Raw genomic sequence first — 17,335 nt, forward strand, 5'->3', positions numbered from 1 at the left:
ATTGGCTGACCCAGAAGACACCAAGCCATCTTTTCACCCATAGGTTTGAATTCTCCAGACAGGGCTGAGGAGCAATAGTGAGGCAGTGTTCAGATACTCAGACTGTCTCTGCTCACGCTGTACCTATTGTGTGGATAAATCAGTGGGCTTTCCATTGCAGGTTGTCAACCTTTCCTGAGCAGTGAAGGTGGGGGGGCGGGGGAGAATAACACGTATAATTGATGAACTACCCATCCACCAACAGAGAGAAAATAGGCTAGAAGAAGAATAGCATTTGGGGGAGGTAATGACCCATTCACTCTAAAACAAGCGTGCAGCTGAGTGTAGATAATATGGATAAATACTCTTGATGTTTAAAATATGAGAAACCTTGGTAAACAGCATGCTGTAGTGAATCAGATGAAGGTTGCACCTCCCTATTATCCCCAAAGCAGGAGTCAATATTCCCCCGAAACTCGCGCCCACATTAAAACGTTCGAAAAAATAAAGTGCTGTCAGCTGTGCAGTTTCTTGGGCGTCTCAGTCGCAAGCCACAGTAACACGCAGTTTCCTTTTGATGTTTTTCGGTTCTTAGAAAAAAGCTTAAAGAAATCTTTTAAGAACTCTGACATGTAGCCGTCTGAACCCCTCCCTCTCCCCCTCCCCCCCGCAACACTGTAGTGTTTCTGTTCAGTGTGGATCCAAAAGCCTCTGTAAGATTAATGATGGTGGGCATTGAAATGAGAGTAAAAGATGTGGCTTGTGTGAGTCGTGAGAGAATCAGCAGGTGTGCTCTGCAACAGCAGCATTGTCCCAGTAGCGCACAGTAAGATGGATCCCTCAGAGAGCATGGGCTCAGGAGAGGAAATTACAGTCCAGTATCCATTTAAAAATTACTGATGTCAGAATCAAAACAACACTTTACCAGATGGAAACTGCGGTGGTTGCCAACGCCAGACGTTGTAGTTCTATAGTCTCTGCTCACCCAACTAATAAACAATTCTCTTAAATTAGTCCACATTGTGTAATGACTCAGACCTAATAGAGCATTTGAATGGGCTGATGAATATTCTTTAAGGTTAACTAATGCATGTAACCTCACCGCTCAGCTGAAACTGTTGTTCGTTGCACTCTAAACACAGTTTCATCCACTTCCAGAGCATTGTTTGTCCTACAGTGTTTCTAGTGGAGCATTTAAAAATGTACCAGGGGATTCATTATGAGAAGGTACTGACTGGAGGGCAAAGAAGTAGCTGCCTCTTGTGTTTGCTCTCCCATATGCTACAAGAATGTTATTATCCGATGATCAGCACAATCTTTTCTTCCAGTAACATTTAATCATTTAGCAATGCTCAAAAGAAAGCATTCAGCTCTGGAGGACACATTCTGTTCGGGAACTAACAGATGTTATTTGCCTTTTAACCAAGTGTGTTTTCAGTAACCACAACATAACAAGAAGTTTCTTCCACCTTCCCTAGCCATGAATCACATTCTGAAAGAAAAACGCAAAAATATGCACAAAATTGTGCATGTAAATAAAAAAAGTCTCTTGCTAGCTTTTGCAATTGTCGCCCTATTTGTAGGTGCAAACTCTGTAACTGCCTGTGTAAATATTGATGCATGTGCATTTTCACCTGAAGAACTTTAGGCCTTCTTCTTACTGACTTAATCTCAAGGGGAAGTAGGTAAGAGTAGATTAACAGAATTTTTTGGTGCTGATCCTGGAAGCCCCTCAATCCCAAATGGCAGAGGTCTCCCCCACTGTAACTCACATCAGGCCTGATACACTCATTGCCCCAACACACTGTTGTCATAATAAGTATCTCAAAGGCCTCATGTAAGATGTCATCTGTAAACTGGTGACATACTAGTCCCAAAAATCATTGCATGATGTATGAGAGGTTGTATAAAAAGAGTTATAGATGTGTGCTGGAAATATGTTCTTAAAATGTGTTTGGGAGGCAGTAGATAAGCCCAGCCTGCCCTAGACAAAGGAATATATATTAACCTGTCTGACCGGTTTGGTTACAGGCGGAGGAAAATGAAAGTACATTTATATATAAGGTAAACAAAACCATCAAGCTAAACAAGCAAGGGAGAAGACTGTTTAACAATCATGCCAGGGACAAAATCTGCAACCCAGGAAGCATTCCTGGCTCTTGAGGCAGAGAAAGTGGACTGGGCGGGGGGGCAATATAAGAAGAGCAAAAAAGGCCTTTTAGTTATCCATCACTGTAGGGTGACCAGATAGCAAGTGTGAAAAATTGGAACAGGGGATGGGGCTAATAGACACCTATATGAGAAAAAGCTCAAAAAATTGGAACTGTCCCTATAAAATCAGGACATCTGGTCACCCTATCACTGAGAGGTTATAGGGTACAGCATCCTTTGAGCTATGGTAGTTGGATTGCCTAGTCTGGAGATCTAGAGATTCCAGTAACTCCATGTAAGTAAGAAAACCGCTTAGGCAAAGATTATAATCTGCTAAAATTAAGTTTTACTCACTAGAAAGCGTGTTTTATTTCATTTTATTTGTAACCATACCTGTCTCCTTTATTCTTGCTTAGTATCACTTAAATCTCTGTTCCTTATTAATAACTGTATTTTTGTTTTATTACAAAACCATCTCAGTGCTGTGTATTAAAGTGGAGCATGAGTCTTCAGCTAGGGTGATCAGATAGCAAGTGTGAAAAATCAGGACACTTTTGGTGGTGGTGGTGGGGGGAGGGTAATAGTTGCATAAATAAGACAAACCCCCTAATATCGGGACATCTGGTCACCCTATCTTCAGCTAACCTAACAGGCTGATGTGTGCTCTGTCTCTTTGAAGGCACGGAGACATCTCTGGGGAACTCTGGAACTGGGGTTCACTGGTTGTTACCTGCAAAGCAAGGATCAACTGGCAAAGTCTTGAAGAGTTTGCTTGCAAGGCAGAGTGGTATCACAGTGGCATACATTTCTGGGTCTCCTGAGCATGATGTCACAGATTGATCTGTTCTCTATAGGGGATGTGGAATCCTCTCTGACCATCCCTTTCTACTCTATTCTGATTCTTAACCCTTTCCAGCACTATACTATCTAGGGCCTTTGATCATTGCATCTCTCGTGCCCACCTGCCTAAACACTTACATTTCTTAGCAAAATTAAATTAGTAATGAGACTCCATTCCAGGAGGCTTTGAAAGAAGGGTTTTGTTCCTTCAAGACATTATTCTGTAATACTCTGATCTTCCCCCTGCACCACCACCATCACGTTCTTTTTAATCTGTTTCCCAATGTTTCTAGAATTAAGGCATTTAAGTTTTCCAATACTCACTCTTGCCCAAACTATGGAATTACTGAAGATGTCAGGTCTTTGAAGCTACCATATCTAGATGACATGTCCAGTTGGAGACACAGTAATACCTCTAGTCCTACAAGAGAATGTGGTATGGCTGGGTAACCTGGATATCTTGACAGTGTCATAATGGGTAGAAAACAGCCTCCATGAAAATGCAAGGAGGAGAAGGTCCGTGGTGGTTCAAACAGCAAATACCCACTCACCATTACTAAGGTGTGGGACATCTTTTTCTCCTCTCAAGTAAGGAGGTTGGAAATGCAGCTGCTACTTCATGCTGAATTCTCCAGTGAGCTCAGCTGCCTCTCTGCTTGGCTTGCCACATATGCTGCCCTCATGCCATTTGCTGTCTCTTCTGCTCAAATTCAGTGTGTCATGATGGAGTGGTTCAGATGATTTCCTGTAACCTTCTGGAAGGTGTTAATGGCTGCCATCAAGTGGATCTTTGATCTATGGACATAGACCTATTTAAATGTTATGGGTGTTGTAATCACCCTTCTTTCAGGCTAAATGGAAGATACAATTAAGCCCCATTGATGGATAGGGATAGCCAGGGCCGGCTCCAGGCACCAGCAAAGGAAGCAGGTGCTTGGGGCGGCCAATGAAAAGGGGCGGCACGTCCAGGTCTTTGGCGGCAATTCGGCTGCAGGTCCCTCACTCCCTCTCGGAGCGAAGGACCTGCCACTGAATTGCTGCCGAAGAATGAAGCAGCGTGGTAGAGCTGCCACCAAAATGCCATCAATTGCGGCTTTATCTTTTTTTTTTTTTTCTTCTTTTTGGCTTCGCCACTTGGGGCGGCAAAAAAGCTGGAGCTGGCCTGGAGATTGCTTTGGGAGGTAGCTTCTATTGTGTTCAGCTATCAGCCACATGGCAATACTGAGCAGAGTTAAGCCATGTGGTTTCAAGGGTTTCCCTGGAACTAGTTTCAAATGGAGGGGCTAGGGCATTCATTGCTTGTAGCTGTGTGTGTGTATGTGAAAGATGCAGAAAGTCAACAGAAAGCCAGAAGAAAGTGAGAGAAGCAGTTATGTGTGTGTGGCCATGGGAGGAAGCCAGACAAAGCTTCTTTTGGCTCAGTACATGCTTCAAAGGCAGAGCTGGATTTCTGATCAAGGAAACTGCTGCTGCTGTTTATTTGTACTGTGTTCAGAGAAGCGGGACTTTGTGTACATTATTTGCAAACAAACAGGATTGTGCCACAGAATCATCTGATGTGTATAATCCATTTCTCCTCCTAATAGAAAAAGCCTAGCAAAGCCCCAAGTATTGCTCAGATCACAGGGACAATATGCTTAGCTAGGCAGCTTGCTAAGTTCAGAGACAAAAGGCCTGGACTAGTACTTGTCATCACTTGGATCTCCCCGCTCCCCTGCTGCTTCATGACCCTGCTGTTCCACAGCAGTGGTGCTGCAACAATAGATCTGTGGATCTAAGGTCTGTTGTATGCTGGATCCCTGCCTGCCAAGACATGGATCCACAGATCAATGGACTGTGCTTAGCCTCCAGTTATGTGGAGATGTCTGAGGAGAGTGAGTCAGTTTCCTAGGCAACGTCCATGCACACCAGTCCAGGCCTGAATCTTGAATTGAAATATTGACTTCTATCAATAGGTATGTAAACATGATGAGGGGAGGGTTATGTCTCACCAGGTCATAGTTAGTGTCCTACAGTGATACCCTACCCTGACTAAATAACGATAACAAAGAGGAGGGAGATACTATTCTATAGCATAGGTAGATCAGAGGGCTATCAGAAGGTTCAAATCATTTTATATATAGAAAAAAACTAAACATCACAATTGCCTTGTGAGGTAGGTAAGAAATGTATCATCGAAATGCAGCCACCTCTGGCATAAAGCACAGCAGTTGTTTAAGAGCATACAACACCACTGCCAACATTAAAAGGGAGGAAGCAAAGGATACCAATGCCAAGTTGAACTTGTTGGGGAAGATCATTCAAATTGCCTCCACAACTTTCCTTGGGGGTTGTTCTGATTGGTGTAATGGGGGGATGATGTCAGTTGCAGTTCAGCACAAGAGCTCACTTGGTTGTTTCCCTGAATGGTGCCCTAATAACCCCTCAGAGGCAGGTCTAAATGAATATGCTTCCTCTGAAAAGTTAGATGAACGCTGCACTGTGCGTGTCCACATATAGAGGCTCATTATCTTCCTCTTTATCATCTCATCTCTTCTTTTAGGCACCCAGTGAGAAAATCTCAGCTGGCTATGATGAGTCATAGGACATCAGCACATTCAAGCTGCGATTCCCACTGCTGTTGCAGTCACCACTGAAATCTACCATGTGGGGCAAGGAAATCAATTGCGATTGACATGAGGCCACCAAAACCTCGTGAGCCTTTGCCATTTGCTGTTGAATAGTACACTAACATTATATGAACTCTCCTTAGCTGTCTGAATCATTGCAAATGTCCACCCCCAGTCAAATTTGATAGCACTGAACCCCCCACTTTAGCAGATAAGGCTGCTGGTTGCCATTTTACAAGTCAATAACAAAGCAAGAGGCCATAATCCATGCCCTTTCCATCCTTGGTGTAACTCCTCTGCTGAATCCAACAGAGTTACACCAAGAGTGAATTTGATATGTCTTACTCTATTGCTGTATCCTGTCACATGGTCATATTTTTTTTTGTTTTCATACCCTGGTGCAAATTGAAAAACGTTGTGTATGTAGGGAGAGATTTTTCAGAGGCACAAAGGGGAGCTGGGCTTTGCCTGTGTGTATAAAAACTCTGCTAAACAAAGGATTTGGCTCTACAGTGCCTTCTGCTCAACCCAATCGCTAGTTAATTTGATCCTCCACTGAATTTGACCAGAAACTCAGGTACTAAATCCTCTGTGTTAAAGATAATCCATCCTCTGCCCCTCATTGGGAACAAAGCTGATAATTTTAAACAGGTATTAGTAGATAAGTTGATCACCAGCTATAGAAAGCTGGCATTTAATTAATAAAGCAGAAAAAATTCTGAATATGAGAGAAGAAATAAGATACCAATGAAGACACTTGATAGTAAAAACAAGAGTATAAGTAATGGTTGTTTTATTCAGATATTGTCAGTAACTTTAAGCCAAGTGAAGTGGAATGAGACAAGTTTATATGGCAAGGAGTAAAAAAAAAAAAGTCTCTTCTAAACTTATCCCAAGTTTTTTAAGCTACTAATATCTATACACTTATCTATTGCAGAAGAGTAAAATTCATACATGTTAGCATGCATGGTACGATATGAGCTTTAATGATTCCTTAAATTACTAGTGCTTTATATTATCCGTTTTTGTGCTGTAATGGTCTATCACAGACAAAACGTTTGGGGTGAAATCCTAGCCCGATTTAAGTCAATGGCAAAACTCCCATTGACTTCCATGGGACCAGGATTTCACCCCTTATGTCTAAAACTTCACTGAAGAGAAGCAGCTTAAATTGCCTTTTCCTGGAAAGACATCCGATCTCAATTTTAAGATAACTGATCTTGCTTTTAAGATGTCATGTGGAAAATCTACCATATCCTTTTGGTAATCTCCAAGGATTAATTACCCTCTCTGTTAAAAATTTGCACCTGAGTTTGTTTGTATTTTCCTAGCTTCAACTTCCAGCCATTGGATCTTGTTATCCCTTTGTAAGATTAATGAGCCATTTAGTATTGGATATATGATTGACTTGACTGTGATCAAGTTGCCTCTGTGATATGCTAAATGGATCCAGAGCCTTAAGTGTAAAGCATGTTTTCCAAACCTTACATCTTTTTTGAACCTTCTACAACTTTTTGCTTTTTTAAAGTGAGGATTCTAAAAGTGGACACTATTCCAGTAATTGTCCCACCAATGCTGTATATCAAGGTAATACCACCCATAACAGAGGTAATATCACCTCTGTTACTCCTGATTGATATTCCCCTGTTCATACATCCAAGGATTGCTTTAACCTTTTAGCCACGGCATAGCACTGGTTGCTCATGTTCTCAGTTGATTATCCATTATGACCTCTAGGTCCTTTTCAGAAGCACTGCTTTCCACGATATAATTTCCTATCATGTAAGTGTGACCTATGTTCTTTGTTCCTATATGTATGATCTTGCTTTTAGCTGTTTTAAAATGCATGCTTGTTTGTTCCTATTTTACCAAGTGATCCAGATATCTCTGTAACAGTGACCAGCTCTTCTAGTTTATTTACCACCTCACCAGTTTGTGTCATCCTCAATGTCAGGCTTTATCGGCAATAATGGTATATTTTCTTCAAGTCATTGATGAAAATATCATAATAATAGTGATCCAAAACTTGATCTTTGCAGGTCAGCAGTAGAAACCCCACCCACGGATGATTCCCCACTAAATATTACAATTTGAGATCTATCAGTTAGCCAGCTTTTAATCTTTTTAATGTGTACTATTTTGATTTTGTATAGTAATAGGTTTTTTTTATCAGAATGTTGTGTGGTACTAAATCAACCCCCTTACAGAAATCTACACAGTATATTGTGTCAGCACAGTTACCTTTATTAACCAAACTTGTAATCTTGTCAAAGTTTTACAAGACTTATTTTACAGGAAACCATGTTGACTGTTACTAATTATATTTCCATCTTTGAGTTCCAGGTCATCCATTACCTTATTTTGCTTTGGATCAATATCAGGCTAACCAGCTCATAATTACCCAGATAATCCCATTTACCCCTTTTCTGTAATCTACTCTTGTAATTTTGTTTAAATTGTTTCCATATAATTTAAGAATGTACAAGAAACGAATTCTTAGCCTCACTGATAGAAAGAAAAATAAAATCAATCACTTGCTCAAAAAGAATTAGGGCTTAGACGATGTGTTATTTGTTTTAAGAGGCTGTGATTATTTTGGTTTAGTAACAAATGAATGACAAGGGTTTCAGATGAAAACATATTGACCTGTTGCACTGACAGAATGAAATCATGATGGATGTAGAGGTTTCGTTTGAAAACCAGGCCCGTCAAAAGCCATCCATCCAAAAAAAATGGAATGACTGCACTTTCTCTCCACTTTCCAGATGTTCCAGAGGACTATTTTTCTTATTATGATGAGAGGTGATTTGAAAAATGACATTACATTGTAAAAAAAAAAAAATGGCTTGAATATATATCCAGGAGATAGAAGGAAAGCAGCAGAATACCCATGAGGAAAAGGCTTCTATTTCACTCATCCAATAACAATAGTGGTGCTGATGGATAAAGCCTTAATCCCCAAGTACACGAAATGTGCTCTTTCTTTTATGCTGCACATAAGTGAAGGATCAGGTTACACTGTAAAGCTGTGCAGTTAAGGTTTAGCTAGATAGGAATTTAATCCATGTCACTGTCCCCACAGTCAGGTGTCCTCTAAATTACCAATCTCAGTGGACTAACTAATGTTTTTTGGTGGAATAAATGCAACCGTTCTCTACAAATACACATGCAATTGTATTGGATCTTGAAGAAAATGTTTTCCATCATGGCAAATGATTCTCAGTGCTTTTTCACCCTCAGTCAATAATCACTGCGTTCCTTTTATATTGTAGGTAGGTTTTATAGTGTTGCACTCTTCAAAATAATTTCATGATAAAGCCATTTCAGCATCAAATGTGCTGATGGCATTTTTAAACAGGCATGCTGTTTGTCATCTCTTATTTGGTACTGAGCTCTTGAGCCTCCCTCTCTGCTCCACTTCTATTGCCCATCAGTCAAATTTATCAACAAATAGGTTTTTGCTTTCTTCCACGCTGCCCCATGTGGATGGGAGGAGCTTCCTGAAAAAAGCCACAAAGCCACTACTTTGTCGTCCTTCAAATCTCTCTTCAAAGCTCACATCTGCCATGATACCGGCAGAACACTCGACAAGGGCTAGGCAGCTGGTGTGCATTGACCGCAGCTTATTACTCATCATTAGCTCACTGTTTCCTTGTGCTTCCCACACCTGTTTCTTGTATCCACCTGCTATCTCGCATCATACAGTTAGATTGTAAGCCCGTTGGGGCAGGGACTGTGGTGTTAGTTAATATTTAGAGCCACTATTTAGAGTGGCCACCGGGGGCTTATTGTGAGGTGGTAAGAGTCTGTGGACACAGGAAATAAAGCCGTTTCCTGCGTGTGGGGTCTCTTACTAGACAAAGCGATTTGGCACTCCATGGTCATTCTTTCATGAGCTGTTGTAGTTTTCTTTTCTCCATTTTACTATAGCCCTCTCTTGATCCTTTGTGCTTGTACTGGTGTGGGCAGGATTTTTTTCTGGGCAGCCTGGAGTATTTTCTTCCCAATGTCTGTGGCTTCTACAGTGAGTTCCTCCTTAAAGTGACTCCTGAGAAGAGTCGGTTGGTTCTTCACATACTGACTTTGGAGGACTATGTTTTTGGATGCCTCTAGTGTTAGATTAGGATAATTTTGGACTCTTTATTCAATTTCTGACATCATTATTCTGGGGGAACCAGGGTCTGGATGTGATATGAGAGAAGCCATAGGTATCTGCAAGCTCTTAAAGGGCTCAGAGGAGAACTGGGGACCATTGTCAGAAATGACTTGCTCTGGAATCCTAAAACTGGCGAAGATGGTGTTTTATCCTCTCCATAACTGTGCTTGATTTGGTGTTGAGCCACCTGGCAACATCAGTGAATCTTGAGAAATAATCAGTTATCAAAAGGTAGATTGTATTGTCCCAAAATTTAAAAAACAACCAGTCTCAACTTCCTGACAGGACTGTCTGGTAGAGCAGATGGTAGGAATGGTTTCAGTGGGTTGGTTCTTGTGCGAACACAAATACCACAATAGGGCCCTGATCCCTAATCGGTATCTAGGCACAACCACTGTATTAATAAGACTTTAGTAAACTAATGATTTACATTCCTGATTGTCCATTGTCTGCCTTGAATGTGCCTTGTCTGACAATCCTAATATACCCCCACATGCTCAGAGGTCCAAAGGCCGTAATGGGGCAACTCAAACTGAATTCAATAGGTAGGAAACCTACACCCAGACTTTTGTCCCTCCTAAAAGGCCTGATTCTGCAAAGTTCTGAATGATAGGAGCACACTCAGCTCCCACTGACATCATTAGAAGCTACAGGCTCACACGCAGAAGCTGCTCAGCACCCCCACAGGATGTGGCCCACCACCTCCAGGCCTTTTGCAGTTATTTCCTCCATTTTATAGACTATGGTCTGATCAATTTCCTAGAGCGGAGGCAGAAGGGAGAGGCAAGACCGAAAGGGAAATCTAGCTAACCAGGAAGTCTATACGCCTGATTCCCCTCTCACTTACCTGGGGCATAAATCAGAAGTGGCGTTACTGAAGAGAAGGGGATGGCAGGACCAGGTCCAAAATAATTAAAATAATAATTTCAAGGCTTATTAAACATTAAAGGTACTGTGCTCCTGGAGAGAAGCTCAGAGCAAGGATAACAAGATCCAGAGCTTTTCATCTACCTCTCGGTCACTAGTTCAGTATAAAGCAACAGAGTCCTGTGGCGCCTTAGAGACTAACAGATGTATTGGAGCATAAGCTTTCGTGGGTGAATACAAAGTGGGTATTCACCCATGAAAGCTTATGCTCCAATACATCTGTTAGTATATAAGGTGTCACAGGTCTCTTTGTTGCTTTTTACAGATCCAGACTAACACAGCTACCCCTCTGATACTAGTTCAGTATAGATGACTCAGGTCAATGGTAACTGAAAGCTGTTAACATACACTGGGTGTTTTATGGCCTTGTCAAATCCAGGTAGTGAGCTTAGTGGATGTGTGCAGATATCATATAAAACAAGCAAGCCCTGGCTGGGATGATTTAGTTGGGGTTGGTCCTGCTTTGTGCAGGGGGTTGGACTAGATGACCTTCTGAGGTCTCTTCCACCCCTAATCTTCTATGATTCTGTGATATGACTGCCACCATAGATAAGAGTTTCAATAGAGAGGCCAAGGACTATAGAAGCTTGAAGACTAAATTATCTCTTGCTCCTTGATTTTGTCTTTCCAGAAGCCAGGTCCAAGGGTCAGGCCAGAAGCCCAAGCAGGGCAATGTTATGCCTGTGGGCAGAGAGGACACTTCAAAAGAGGGTGTCCCTATCAGGAAGAGAAGTCTATCCCCAAGGAAAAGGGAGCAGGGAAACCCTAAGGACCCCAACCTGGGAAGAGAACAGGAAGGTGGAATGCTTGTTTTGCCTGTGGGGAACCAGGGCATGTGAAGAGATAGTGCCCACACAGCCAGAACAGGAGCCCAGGGAAGGGCAGCATCCCGACTGGGGATGAGAAAGGGGACCCAAGCCAGGAGAAGGGCAAGGGAAACAGAAAGGAACAGAAAGAGATGCCAGATACCCCGAGGAGGTGCACCAAAACAGTGGAGAAGGCCAAAGGGGCCGAGCAGGAGAGAAAAGAGAAATGGGAGAGAAAAAAGGGCCCCTTAAACATCCAGCTGAAGGATGTGGGGACTTATAAGGAGAGCCCATTGAAGGGAGCTGGGAACTCAGACCCTGGGAGAAGGGGTACTGGGAGAGCCAGCAGAGCAAGGGCCAGGGCTATGGGAGAGACTGAAAGCCACCGAACTGGCCTTGCTAATAGCACAAGATGGTGCAGAGGCACAGACAGGGAAAAATAGGAATACCAGGGAGGAGAAGGACAACTTACTTCTCCTAGTGGAGAACCTAAGACAGGAGAGGGACACCCTGCAAGCACAGCTGCGGGGAAAGCAAGGGAGGCCATACACTCCACCAGGCATTCGGTCTTAAGGAGGAGGGTGTGTGATGGCGCATCGGCCCCACACTAGCCCATAAAGGGTTAATAGGACCCTAGGGAGGCTGTGCAACGGCCAGCCAATTGGAGAAAACTGTAGGGAGGCTGCGCAGGAGACAGCAAATCATAGGCCTACTCGACCATATAAGAAGAGCCACAGGGCAGAGCAGGTCAGTCACTCCCTGGAACTCGGGGAGGGAGGAGGAGGACGATGACTGGGACTGGGACTGGGACTGGGACTGGGACTGGGACTGGGACTGGGACTGCCTGCCTTGCAGGCAGAGAGCAGCTAGCACCTTGGACAGAGCAGTGCTGGGCAGGATCACAGGAGCAAGAGTGCACTCCAGACTGATTGCTGACATACTGAGGCCCTGAGACAAGGCTGGAGAAGGTTCTGGGGCTGTGGGGAAGTGGCCCAGGGAAGTAGACTTCAGGTTGGAGGGGATGCAGCACGTGGCTGCCATCTACAGAGTCCCTGGGCTGGGACACAGAGTAGTGGGCAGGCTGGGTCCCCCCCCTCTATCCCCAATCGCCACTGAGGAAGTGGCTGGACAGTGGACTGCTGGTCCCCCTGAAAGAGGGGAGAACCGCGTGTGACACAGCCAGAGGGCTGTGTCCTGACGTGGATGCCGCCGTCCTTGGGGTGACACGGGTCCAGAAGCAGAGGTGATGGCGGGTGAGACACCACTTGAAGAGGGTGCACTGGCTAGTAGAGCTGATCCCTGGGGAGATCTAGCAGGAGACGCTGCACTGGTGAGTCCCACTCTATCACATATGGTCTTTCCAGAAGAGGATAGAGGCACTCCAGAGGGGTGGTGTAGAGATGCTCGTGTGGTCACTGCCAATTCTATACCTGTTTTGATCAGGGAGTTCAGTTTCCAGAGCTCACCTCCAGTCTTCCGTGGGTACTAAATTCTCTTTAAAAAAGAAGCACATATCAGTTTCCATTCGCATCCCTGTCTTGTTATTGATGTTGTTGATTTTACTTTACATAGTTCACTACACTGAGCTTGAATAAGGGCAATTCTTCTGATCATACAGTGATAAACCCTTATTTGTTGTATGGGCTTAGTTAAAAGGGAACCATAGAAGTACCATTTGTCCTTCCATAGTTACTATTGTATGAACATTCTGGTTCATAACTCAGGTGCAATGATTAGTTGCAGACAGAATCTTGGCACCCTGAAACTGCAGCCCAGGAACATATTTACCTTACAAAATTTGAAAGAGGACATTAGGCCTTAAGAGAGAACTGAAATAAAAATAGAAGCCAGGACAACACTGCTGTCTCATTGTAGGAGCTCAGAGGTTGGTTTTCAAACTTCAAACTTATCAATCGGCCTGTGAACTAGTTTCCTTGCAAACTCTGGGAACAGGGCCTGATCCTGAGCACCTACAACTGCCACCAAGGCCAGGCTCAAGGTGCAAACCCAGTGGGGTATACAAGGAAGGCAAAGTCAGGCCCTGTGATGAAAGGACACGTAATCAGTCTGGTGTGGAGGAAACTAATGAGCTCTTCTGGGCCTATTCAGCCCTAATGAGGTACACCTGCAAGGCTTGTTCAGCCTGGAGGGGGAGGAGCTTAAAAAGGGAAACCTGCCCCAGGAAGGGGCAGGGAACAGAAAGAAGGCTGCTTCACTGTGAAACTGCTGACAACAGAGACAGGTCAGCCAAGAAGTAAGCAGTCACAGACTGCACGAAGCTGTACTGACAGGTGGCAAAGCAGGCACACCCCATGTCCCCTTGGGCAGAAGGTAGGCCCTGCTAAGGGGCAACGGACTGTGACAGACTGAGCTCATAGAGCTGAATTCCACAAGACTGCCTGAGAGACAGGCCATTTGGGCCTTTATTTGTTTTCACCCAGATTCTCCTCCTTTCCAAGGGGAGGAAAGGGGAGAAGCCTTTTTTTTGCCTGTGTGTTTGTCTCTGAGAACCCCCACGTGTGCCCCTAACTTGGAGGAAGAGAGTATAAATGATGGATGGGGGTCCAGGAAGCCCCTGTCCCCCACTGACCTCCAAATGTTTGAAGCCCATTTTGGGGAATCTTGCCCCTGTCTCCACAGGTGCAGAGGGTCCCCTATGCAGAGTTGACTGCCGTAGGGCAGAGAGTGCTCCCTGCAAGATGCCCTAGGGAGCTCCCTGTGAGCCAGGTTAGACCAAGAGAAGGTTGGGAAGATCGCAATCCACTGCTGTGGAGATCCATTGCCCCAGCACGGAGACTACTGTGCTCCTATTCCAGAGACAGCAGATCTCCCCATCAGCAGCACCCTTTGCATTTCACTTGGGCTGATCTGTAGGCAGAGGACATCAAGCTCTTCTCTTCAGTGAGCATTTAAGCATTTAATGTAATGAGGTACTTCAGCATGCATGTAAGGAGCTCCAGGGGGGCAGCATAGGTAGCAGTATGCCACTGTTGTTTGGATTCCATGGATGAGAGTCCCTGGCCTGAGTTAAGCACCCCTGGAGGTGACTCTAACTTACAACTCCTTGGGCCCCTACAGGCAGTTGTTGCTGCCCGGAATAGCTGGACGTGAGAGTACTCCAGCCACACCCAGTGCAAGTCTATCTGAGGAAGGATGGTTGTGTGGTTAAGGCAGTAGAGTTGGGAAACCTAGATTCAATTCCTGACTCTACGATAGACTTGGATCCTAATCCTGCCTGACATCATGGGGCGAGTGTGATGATGGATTAATTCAGGTTGTGTCTTGCTCAAGTACCACAATGATGTAAGCTATAAACAAAATCCCCTAGACATATGGGATTTGGTGAGGGCATAAACAACTCTGGTGCCTCTATCTTTGACTTGTGGTCTATTGCAGTATTTTTGTAGTATAATTGCCAGTGACTAAGGCTAGTGATCGAGTGTCAGTCTAGGCCTTGGATTTCTGGGGTTTTGCTGTCACAACCTGAGCATAAAAATGAGTGTGATGTTGCATGGAGGGTTGGGAGCAAAACTGGATTAGCTACGTGGTGGGTCCTTGAATGGTCCTGAGAGAAGAGGTTCCAAGGGGCCAGGTGAGATGGTGGGACGGGGGGGGGGAGGTGAACCTTACTGGTCCTCCTACAAAAGTAGCATGTGCTCCCTCCAGTCACGTGAGAGTGCCTGAGGCTTAGCTAACCAAGCATCCTTGAGACCATAGAATACCAGCAGGCATGCAGGCCATCTCCCCCACCTAATGCTCCAGGGGGTAACAGACCTAGATACTGCTCTGTTCCTGAATGGGAGTGCTAGTGAGGGAGAGGCTCCCTGCCAGCCCCCACCCCACCCGTGCACTTGACCAGAGGCCAGCATTTTGTCCTCAGTACTCCCACATTAGGGCCATTTTAATAAACCTTTGTGTTTCTGAATGGCATGTGCAAAGTGTTTGCAATGAAACCTGAAATTTGCCTGGTTTTGGGTTTAATTACAAAGGCCCTGTAACTCTCACCAGGATTGCTGAAAGGTTCGGTCTTTCAAGGGATTTTGGGCTGACTTATGGTTTTACATCCAAACCACACAAAATTCACCATGTCACATGACTGGATGCAAAACCAGTTGAAATTCAGCTGCTTCAATTGCGTTTCACACAAATGTAGGGTTCAAACCCCTAACACAAAGCAAAAGTATGGGAGGTACAACTGCATCCAAACAAACAAATAGTACTAGCCCCACTGAGGGTACGTATACACAGCAAGTAAAAGCTCGCAGCTGGCCCGTGCTAGTTGACTGGGGCTTGGGCTAAGGGGCTGTTTAATTGCGATGTAGATGTTCGGGCTCTGGCTGGAGCCTGGGCTCTGTGAGGTGGGAGGGTCCCAGAGCTTGGGCTGCAGCCAGAGCCTGAACATCTGTGCTGCAATTCAACAACCCCACCAGCCCAAGTCAGCTAGCACAGGCCAGCCACAGGTGTCGAATTGCAGTAGGAACGGTAACCTGAGACGTTCTCCTACTGACATAGCTTCTGCTTCTCCCCGAGGTGGAGTAATGATGCCGACGGGAGAGCGCTCTCCCGTCAGCATAGCGTGTCTTCACCAGATGCGCTATAGCGGTGCAGCGCCGATGTAGTGTGGACTTGCCCTGAGTCACACAGGTTTAGCTGCTAGCATTTCTGATAAACCAAAACAATAATGATAATTTTGTGCTCTCATTTAGTGCCCTGTGACTGGTACCACAACATGCACTGAGAATAGTGATTATTAAGACACTGACCTAAATTCTAAACAAGAAACTGGTGCACTTCACATACAGCTAAAAATACTGCTTTGAGCAGAACCAGCCTTAGCATTTTTGGGTAGGCTGGCAAAAGAGTCTTTCACCTCGGTCCCTGGGAAATATAACTGACTCCTAAGCACCATGGTGCACTGGACTGATGACACTGGGCTTTACTGGCTTCCATGTTCAATGGGCTTTGCAAATAAATAGTCGAGAGTTCCTTTTTTGAAAAAACACTATAAAGCTGAGCTCCTTCCTGGCACTTCTAGGTCCCCTGCTCTAGGACTAGAGGCTACAGCTGGAGGCTTCCTGGCCCCCACATACTGGCATTAGATTTGGGGGAAATCTGCAAACTACTGCTGGTCTTTGTTCTTGGAGGTTTTGTGGAACTGCACTGAGGGCTTAGTGGACCCTGGAGTGGGAAATCCCACAGCTTATGTGAGTTTGCCACACATTTGAGCTGATGGCTATTGGGTGAACTTTCCTTGGAAAATCAGACAGCTAATAGTATGCTGAGGCATCTTCATATATACCCTGGCAATGATAATATGAATGCTAGTACCCGTTCTCTAGCTCTTTACCTCTTCAAAGTTCTATGCCAACATTAGCTAACTGAGTCATGATTGGAAATAAGCACAGTATTAGGGTGAAATAAGCTACCTGCTATATCCTCAGTCAGAACACAATTTATTCTTGCTGTTCAGCACTGCGCAGACGTAACTCTATCACCATCTTTGTTATGGACTAATCCTGCAGGTTGCTGAGCACCGTCTGCTCCCCCTCTCTTCAGCTGAAGTTGCTCAAGTTGCTTGGCGGCTACAGAATTGAGCCCAAAGTGAGCATGCTCAACGTAACTACTTCAGGTTGCACTCTTGCCTTAAGCATATGATTAGCAGTTCTGTGCCAGCTAAAACACGAGCCAAAAACAGTCCGAAAAATAATAAGCTGGCTATAAATACTGATCCCTTTAAACAAAAAATGATCTGTGTCAAAACAGCTTTCTTAAATGCTGGCATCGAAGCTACTGGTGCTAAACTGTTCTTATATAGATATATAGATCGATCTATATATAGGCTATTTAATGGTACTAGCATAATACGA

Source organism: Malaclemys terrapin, chromosome 4 (genome assembly GCF_027887155.1).
Source record: "Malaclemys terrapin pileata isolate rMalTer1 chromosome 4, rMalTer1.hap1, whole genome shotgun sequence".
NCBI lineage: Eukaryota > Metazoa > Chordata > Testudines > Emydidae > Malaclemys > Malaclemys terrapin.